The following is a 10,051-nucleotide window of genomic DNA, read 5'->3' as shown; positions in this document are numbered from 1 at the left end:
TGAGGTGATCCACATGAGTTCCAAAAGAAATCCGTTGGAATTCGATTACTCGATAAATAATACAATTCTCAAGGCTGTCAATTCGACTAAGTACCTGGGTGTTAAAATTACGAACAACTTCAGTTGGAAAGACCACATAGATAATATTGTGGGGAAGGCGAGCCAAAGGTTGCGTTTCATTGGCAGTACACTTAGAAGATGCAACAAATCCATTGAAGAGACAGCTTACACTTCACTCGTTCGTCCTCTGTTAGAATATTGCTGCGCGGTGTGGGATCCTTACCAGGTGGGATTGAGGGAGGACATCGAAAGGGTGCAAAAGAGGGCAGCTCGTTTGGTATTATCACGTAATAGAGGAGAGAGTGTGGCACATATGATACGCGAATTGGGATGGAAGTCATTACAGCAAAGACGTTTTTCATCGCGGCGAGATCTATTTACGAAATTTCAGTCACCATCTTTCTCTTCCGAATGCGAAAATATTTTGTTGAGCCCAACCTACATAGGTAGGAATGATCATCAAAATAAAATAAGAGAAGTCAGAGCTCGAACAGAAAGGTTTAGGTGTTCGTTTTTCCCGCGCGCTGCTCGGAAGTGGAATGGTAGAGAGATAGTATGATTGTGGTTCGATGAACCCTCTGCCAAGCACTTAATGTGAATTGCAGAGTAGTGATGTAGATGTAGATTACTTCTACTTGTTACGAAGACATGATCTCAACAATTTTCTCTCTCTCAAATGCTTTGATACTGAATGACATATCACGTGTTTTGTTTCTTTGTGCCTGTACTCGTTTTTACTGTAAGTTACCATTGATAGCATTTACGGCAATTCATTCAACCTGTCATCAATATGCTATGAATTGTTGCACTGCAACGGAGATTCCCGCAGATGGCGGTAGTTGATTTTCCAGCGACGAGCATACCTTGAAATCTGAAAACCGTAAGTCGGAACGGTAAATTACTGAAAGTTCCCTTAAATGTTTATTTTGCGAGGACGCGAAACGCTTTGTGTGATAAAATCAATACGCTATATTGATATGCAAAAGAGAGATTGTGGCAGCATTCCAAAGTTTTCTAACTGCGTTATGTAAAGGCGCTGAATGCCGCAGCAAGCTAAGCACAGCGCAGTCGCTGCGGCGTGATATCAGTGGAATGTGCTATACTCAGCAGCATCCGAGGTCGCGTCGCTAGCGGGAGCAGCTCGTCCGCTACCTTTATGAAGAAACAATATCCACGCAGCTGAGAAACGTTGCAATATGTGTCCGACTCGTTGGTGATGCGGTACAAATCAATATCGATTTCAACCCTCGATAGTTTTTTGTTATCGCTACATATGAAAATCACGTAATTTACTTCAGTTAAGTTTTATGACGTAAGGATACGACTGAAGATTCATAAGCTGGTTACGCATAGTCGATTTTAGATGCTCAGGTCCTCATACCGTGATTGTAGCTACAAAATAAACGGCTGTTCTCATCCTAATGTGAGTGAAATGTAACTGAACGTGATCAATAATGGGCATTACTTACATCGTATCTCGGTTAGAACTTCGCGGTATTTGTATCTTAGTGTGTGATTTTTGCTTAGTTTGAGATCTCTGTGAGGAGTAAGTTTGCTCGGGCAAGATTTGACTATAAGATTTCCACGAAAATGCATATTGTAGCTGGTCTTTGCTAAAATATGAATCTCCGTTAATCGCTCCTGTTGCAGTGACAGATAGGACGGCCAGATTTGCTGGTAAGTGTTAAGTGAAATTCCTAATGGGACTAGTATACTTGTGTTGACTCAAAACTGCGCCCATTATGGTTCTGCTTCTTCAGTCACACAACGGAGTCAGATTGTGTGAAACACTAGCAATAAATCACTTTATCTACCGAAAGCTACTACCATTAGCTTGCATGCTATGATTAATATGGTACGTTGTGCAGAATGGTTTCAGACGAGCTTTGAGCAGTCTAACATTGGTCTTATTTAAGCCATTAGACAAGGGCGTATCCGTTTATTTGATAATGGATCTAATGTTTTAATTTTACATTTTAATAATCCTTTGCTTAATTGGGATACAGTAGGTGTTTTATGAAGGGAAAATATCTTCCGGTGTACTCGAGTTAGTACAGAACTGCACGTGTGCAGGTCGTAAGCAACAATGTTGCAGGTTGCCGGACCGTTGAGCGACGTACGACGTCAGAGCAATGGCCTTTGCTTCCCGCTACGGAAGTGGTGTTGTAGCCGGTGCACGTACGAACCGCCGTACGCCGGCAGCAATGTGGCGTCGCTCGCCATAGCGACATAACTTTCCCGGCTGTAGCTTCGTTAATATTTCCTATCAGAAGAGTGGAGAGACTTAGAGCAGGCAGTCAATAAATGATCCTACGGTGTAGAAATCTTTACTAACATGCTCATCGCCCAATTGCACCTAATCCGACGAAAGTTAGCTTATCTTTATCAGTTTCCTGTTTTATAATAAATTTTCTTTGTTACCAGGTAATATTCAACACTCTTGAACCTAAATGGGACTCAACTGCTGCCTCAGTGTGTGAAATATGAGTGTAAAATAAGTCATGTTTAAAAATATGGTTCTAACTTGTAACAACAACGACTCTGTACTATTGTACATATAAGCAATTCTTTTCATCTGATTTTACGGTAACATGCCTTTAAATCTGTATCGAAATAATAAGCTTCATTACTATATCAATACTAAAGTTATCTTTAGACTTCGTTAGACCATCACTATTCATTTACTGGATCATTAACAAAACATTTCTTTAAACACCATTCTAATATAGCTAGTTCTGCAAATAATTATTATTAACACAATTTTTAATTTTCATTTCGGGACTCTCGGATTGCACAACGTTTGGAAAGGACCCTGTCTAGGTTAGTTGTGAGGATAATTAAATGATGGAAAGTTTCCGGTAAAATTTAGGTTATTATTGCACCAAACAAACACAGTTCACTCTCTGATCCATACGAATACAGTACTAAAATTTTCATCCTGCTAGTATCGGTGCGGCCTTGGCGGGTGGCAAGATGGCGAGGCACAGAGCACACACAACACCACAGCTAAGGCTCTTGACCAGCGATCTCCATACTTAGTATAGAGATCACTGCTCTTGATGTATCGGCACTTTAATTCTTCTTAGTGTCTCAGTACTTCTCCATTTAGTGCCTATGGAATTTTGCCTTGCTGTGTGGCATTGAAACGGCATACGCGAGGCGCAGTGAAGCTATGTCATCCAGGAGAGCCTCCTCGCTCCAGAAAGTATTGCTCAGACCAGTGCCAAACTCTAACTACTGTGCCTGTTGTGCCGTGCAGTTCCCGCTTGCACTTTCCCGCGGTTGCCTGCCATCAACCTTTTACCTCTCCCTGACAGTCCGGGTATTCACCCGAGGTTTTGCATTCTACATATCCGAACACATTGCCTACGTATGGAACAGACGCACAGTTAAAATTTTAAACATCTTGCAACAGTTTCAACATTTGCTACATTTCAATTCTATTACAATATTACTTGACATTTGACATAAACATTAATATTCACATTGAAACTTATTTACAGTTTTCTCAACATAGTGGCATGAAACAAAAAGAAATGAAATCAGAACATCAATGGCACAGGTTTATCGTGAAATCAGATGAAAAGAACTACTTATACGTACAGTCGTGCTCAAAAGTATCCTAACGACCTGAATTGCATTTCGCCTGATTCGCATGTAACCCACATAATTCAGCTGTCTAGCAGGTTACTTATCGCTCCTTGGTACAGTCGTTTGAGTATTGAAAATGGCTCCACCAAGTCACCACTAGAAAATTCGGCTCTGCATCGCAATAATTCAAGATGTAAAGTAATACCACGATACTACAAATATCAGGGAACACCTTATCACAGATAAGACTGCCCTCAAGGCTTGTAAGCTCTTATTTCTTGCAGTAAATGACATACCTGAAATGTTACCACTCTCATTATTACGTCAGATAGGTAATGCACGTAGTTAGTCGTATTCATGATTTCCTCTTCAAAGTAACATACCGTACTTGTTATTTAACACAAAATGATATTAAAAATTTAAGTTATTCACGATTAGCTAGTTGAGAATATGTATGAACTTCAAATGACACGACGAACCGTCTCGCCTGCATTTGGATTCAAACCCAGGTCATGCAGACTAAGATTTCGTGAATGACGGAAACTAACAGTCATTCCTGACTAGCCATACAGAGAGTGATATACCTCGATTTTAGACAGTATCAGTTAGCAAATATCAACTTTAAATTAGATAACGTGAACATTTTTGTTTGGTGTGCTCGACTATCGGCGAGGCCAGAAAACGTCCGTGAATGAGTTTCTTAGGTTTGAGTACGGTTACGAAAGAAATATAAAAATAACTATGAGAGTTACTGATTTATGATGCTTAGTTTGCAGTCAGTTCCGAGTATTATTAGTAACTACGCTCCAGTCCCTAAACCTGGTAACAGAAATGAAAATCAGACGCATTACGTATACCAGGCCGTCACAGCCGCGTCTTTGAAAGGCCAGCTGTTGTCACGTCCCAGGCCGCTGTAAGATCACATCGGTTCGTCTCCTTCCTGCTAGTACTGTAACTGAGATTTGGCAACAAGGCAAGGTATATTTGGCAACTCTGTGATCGACGAGTTACTTCCTGGTGTGCACGGAATTGAGCCTCAAAGTTCACTTGATTTTTCCTGTCTTTTCCATTGAATAATCTGAGTTATATTCGCTTCAGGTGTAACGAAAGATTGTAAATTTACGGTGTTCAGCACAGGAAAGTCGTTGCATGTGTAAATCGCAACTAAACTCGTCTTTTAAATAGCGGTTTACGAGTTCTTGACTATTGGCCACATAAGAGAAACGCACAAGACGTACCTCTTCGCTAGCTCTGTGGTGACATACTGACCTCTGAAAAAGCGTCTGTTATGGTTCGTGGTTCCAGTCTCGCCGAGTGTAAAGTTTTATTCCTTCTGTGTAAGAGCTGTAAAGCAGTCAGATCAAACATAGATAAGAAAACCGTAAGAAAATACTTTCAAAGTGCAATGGTGAAAAACTTACAATGCTGCACAGCAGGTAACGCCTCGTTCCGCTGCTGACAAGCAAATTTTGGGTCTCTAGGCATACATAACTTTATTTATGAAATGCCACATTTGCATAGCTGTTGAGTATGACACAGCATACCAATTAAACACAGACCCAATCGAAATCTAAGTGATAATATTTTACTAATTCGTGCCGATAGAGGCACACTTGTGTACAGATACTCAGTTTTATCAAAACAGGTAAGGTTATCGTGGGTAGTTTTATTTCATTTCTTATACTACAGTGCACAATTTTTGTAAGGTTTCTTTTAGTGTTATTAAAACAATACTAAACGTGAGAGAGAAATTAATCATCAACGATTTATGCGAATTCCCTGATGTGACCTATAACAGTCTGACATTGCACATGCAGTTTATTGATTACATGCATGTAGAAAACTTGTTCTGAGTTAAAGCTATCAAACAAGGTTTGAAGAAGAATAAAATGCCACTACCAGACGACAGCTAATGTAGAAAATACTTTTCTCACTATTTTGGCACCATGCGCTCTCCCCATACATAATACAAAAGCTTCGAGATGCATCTGCTGCCTGGACGACTATTAAACCTGAAAAGAACAAAATCTCGCAGAAGTTAGCCCTTTTTCCACCTGCGTCGATTTTGTGTTGAGAAGTGAAGGTAATTATGTTCAAAGTTCCATTACATTGGTAACTTCAGCAGACAGCGGAATTCCATTGTAAAAAAGTAGCAGGGAATGAAATGGAACTCGCGACATCTTATACACAGTGTGTGACACTTAACGTGACGCTACTAGCTGTCATCTACGTACAGCACCTCTAGAAGTCAACAGTAGTTCCACCAGAAAGAACTTCCGCTTTCCACAGTGCTGTGAGATAATGCATATGGCCAGATCTAGACTTCTGAGAGACAGACAGTTACAGCTTTCCTTTTGCACTGCAAGACGTTTTCGACAACAGATAGTGCAATAGAGTAGCTCAAATGCAAAAGATCACTTCCTCTTTCAATTTCTGCATCCTACACTGTTGGCAGTTCTGTGTAGGTGGCAGTTACATGATTTTATTTCGGTGATTACAAAATAGACTTCGAATGTATATACTGGGTAGCCGAGGCAGCTAGTTCATGGCGATTCGGTCAACCAAGTAAATGAATGTACTGAACATGCTGCAAACCACTACAGGGAGCCTGTGTGTCAGAATGGTGTTATGAAAGAAAATTGAGTCATACATAAGATGATTTAGTGGTCTGTTGGATTGATGATAGGTTCTTATGATGATGGTCTGGGTTCGATTCAAACTTCTGCCCATGATTTTTAATAGGGAGAGACAGATTCTATTCTCTTCTGGCTACGCCTAGTGCAGAAGGTGTAATGGCATTGTGGTCTGAAATTCACATTAAACACGATATTCCTTCTCTACCAAGTAGTCGTTAGGTTACACCACAATAAAGTCGGGAGTGGCGAAATGTGGGGTCACCAGTAACCTTTCATATACTAGTTATTTATTTATAGTGACGAAACAAACGCTTATTCCATCTTTTATTTGATCTTCTGTATGTCGATAAATTTGGTTCTGTACTTTGAATGCAACTCAGACCGCTCTTAACGCGGAATTTGATCCCTTCGTGACAATACAGCTCGACTACAATTTGTTGTTTGTTCAAAACTGCACATTCCTCGACATCTCCAAATATTGCACGTGAATGGGCTCGAATGCTTGCCCGGCACTTAAGTTTTCACTATGTATTATCAAGCTCTAGCATGAGAACACCTATCTGCTGATGGATAACAATTTTGATTTTTAATGCATTTTCAATCGTTGTCAACACTATCTGACGCTTTTGACTCCCAGTGGGAGACAGAACTATTTGAGAGATCACTCTAAGTTCAAGTATGTTATTCCGAGCTGCGGTGGAGAAAAATTTTGTAGCTGACGTCTCTTTGTTTTGTCAACAACGGTATGTGTGGGGTTCATTCCCAGTCAGCACTGAACTCTTTGTCATATTATTTCTAGTTCAAACATGCTCACATGTCGCTGCTCATGTAACAAACCCATATTTAACGTTCGTTTTCTCTAATACATAACAGTGATCGATTCCGGGTTGGAGTCCTGGGAAGAAAAAATTAATGTTTCGTCTCGTCATTTCAGTTAAAACATCTAGCTACTGCCGAGAGAATCCGATATGTCACAGTTGATTGTGCTTCGATAACAATCCGATTAGGTTCTGGGTTCTAATCCCTGTCCAACACAAAGCTTTACATCACGGCATTTCAAGTAAGTTACTTGTGAAGAAGCAATATTTAACATGTCTCGTAGTCCGTTAACAGGGACAATAGATGCTGGGTAGGAAGACGCGTCCGTTAAAAATGTTCACGTTATCTAATTTAAAGTTGATATTTGCTAACTGATACTGTCTAAAATCGAGGTATATCACTCTCTGTATGGCTAGTCAGGAATGACTGTTAGTTTCCGTCATTCACGAAATCTTAGTCTGCATGACCTGGGTTTGAATCCAAATGCAGGCGAGACGGTTCGTCGTGTCATTTGAAGTTCATACATATTCTCAACTAGCTGATCGTGAATAACTTAAATTTTTAATATCATTTTGTGTTAAATAACAAGTACGGTATGTTACTTTGAAGAGGAAATCATGAATACGACTAACTACGTGCATTACCTATCTGACGTAATAATGAGAGTGGTAACATTTCAGGTATGTCATTTACTGCAAGAAATAAGAGCTTACAAGCCTTGAGGGCAGTCTTATCTGTGATAAGGTGTTCCTTAAAATTTGTAGTATCGTGGTATTACTTTACATCTTGAATTATTGCGATGCAGAGCCGAGTTTTCTAGTGGTGACTTGGTGGAGCCATTTTCAATACTCAAACGACTGTACCAAGGAGCGATAAGAGAACCTGCTAGACAGCTGAATTATGTGGGTTACATGCGAATCAGGCGAAATGCAATTCAGGTCGTTAGGATACTTTTGAGCACGACTGTACGTATAAGTAGTTCTTTTCATCTGATTTCACGATAAACCTGTGCCATTGATGTTCTGATTTCATTTCTTTTTTTTCATGCCATTATCATGAGAAAACTGTAAATAAGTTTCACTGTGAATATTAATGTTTATGTCAAATGTCAAGTAATATTTTAATAGAATTGAAATGTAACAAATGTTGAAACTGTTGCAAGATGTTTAAAATTTTAACTGTGCGTCTGTTCCATACGTAGGCAATGTGTTCGGATATGTAGAATGCAAAACCTCGGGTGAATACCCGGTCTGTCAGGGAGCGGTAAAAGGTTGATGGCAGGCAACCGCGGGAAAGTGCAAGCGGGAACTGCACGGCACAACAGGCACAGTAGTTAGAGTTTGGCACTGGTTTGAGCAATACTTTCTGGAGCGAGGAGGCTCTCCTGGATGACATAGCTTCACTGCGCCTCGCGTATGCCGTTCCAATGCCACACAGCAAGGCAAAATTCCATAGGCACTAAATGGAGAAGTACTGAGACACTAAGAAGAATTAAAGTGCCGATACATCAAGAGCAGTATTCTCTATACTAAGTTTGGAGATTACTGGTCAAGAGCCATAGCTGTGGTGTTGTGTGTGCTTTGTGCCTCGCCATCTTGCCACCCGCCAAGGCCGCACCAATACTAGCAGGTTGAAAATTTTAGTACTGTATTCGTATGGATCAGAGAGTGAACTGTGTTTGATGGTGCAATAATAACCTAAATTTTACCAGAAACTTTCCATCATTTAATTATCCTCACAACTAACCTAGGCAGGGTCCTTTCCCAACGTTGTGCAATCCGAGTGTCCCGAAATGAAAATTAAAAATTGTGTTAATAATAATTATTTGCAGAACTAGCTGTATTAGAATGGTGTTTAAAGAAATGTTTTGTTAATGATCCAGTAAATGAATAGTGAAGGTCTAACGAAGTCTAAAGATAACTTTAGTATTGATATAGTAATGAAGCTTATTATTTCGATACAGATTTAAAGGCATGTTACCGTAAAATCAGATGAAAAGAATTGCTTATATGTACAATAGTACAGAGTCGTTGTTGTTACAAGTTAGAACCATATTTTTAAACATGACTTATTTTACACTCATATTTCACACACTGAGGCAGCAGTTGAGTCCCATTTAGGTTCAAGAGCGTTGAATATTACCTGGTAACAAAGAAAATTTATTATAAAACAGGAAACTGATAAAGATAAGCTAACTTTCGTCGGATTAGGTGCAATTGGGCGATGAGCATGTTAGTAAAGATTTCTACACCGTAGGATCATTTATTGACTGCCTGCTCTAAGTCTCTCCACTCTTCTGATAGGAAATATTAACGAAGCTATAGTCGGGAAAGTTAAGTCGCTATGGCGAGCGACGCCACATTGCTGCCGGCGTACGGCGGTTCGTACGTGCACCGGCTACAACACCACTTCCGTAGCGGGAAGCAAAGGCCATTGCTCTGACGTCGTACGTCGCTCAACGGTCCGGCAACCTGCAACATTGTTGCTTACGACCTGCACACGTGCAGTTCTGTACTAACTCGAGTACACCGGAAGATATTTTCCCTTCATAAAACACCTACTGTATCCCAATTAAGCAAAGGATTATTAAAATGTAAAATTAAAACATTAGATCCATTATCAAATAAACGGATACGCCCTTGTCTAATGGTTTAAATAAGACCAATGTTAGACTGCTCAAAGCTCGTCTGAAACCATTCTGCACAACGTACCATATTAAACATAGCATGCAAGCTAATGGTAGTAGCTTTCAGCGTAAAGGGATTTATTGCTAGTGTTTCACACAATCTGACTCCGTTGTGTGACTGAAGAAGCAGAACCATAATGGGCGCAGTTTTGAGTCAACACAAGTATACTAGTCCCATTAGGAATTTCACTTAACACTTACCAGCAAATTTGGCCGTCCTATCTGTCACTGCAACAGGAGTGATTAATGGAGATTCATA

The sequence above is a fragment of the Schistocerca gregaria genome, chromosome X, assembly GCF_023897955.1.
Source record: "Schistocerca gregaria isolate iqSchGreg1 chromosome X, iqSchGreg1.2, whole genome shotgun sequence".
Lineage (NCBI taxonomy): Eukaryota > Metazoa > Arthropoda > Insecta > Orthoptera > Acrididae > Schistocerca > Schistocerca gregaria.
Note: the sequence above shows the minus strand (reverse complement) of the source record.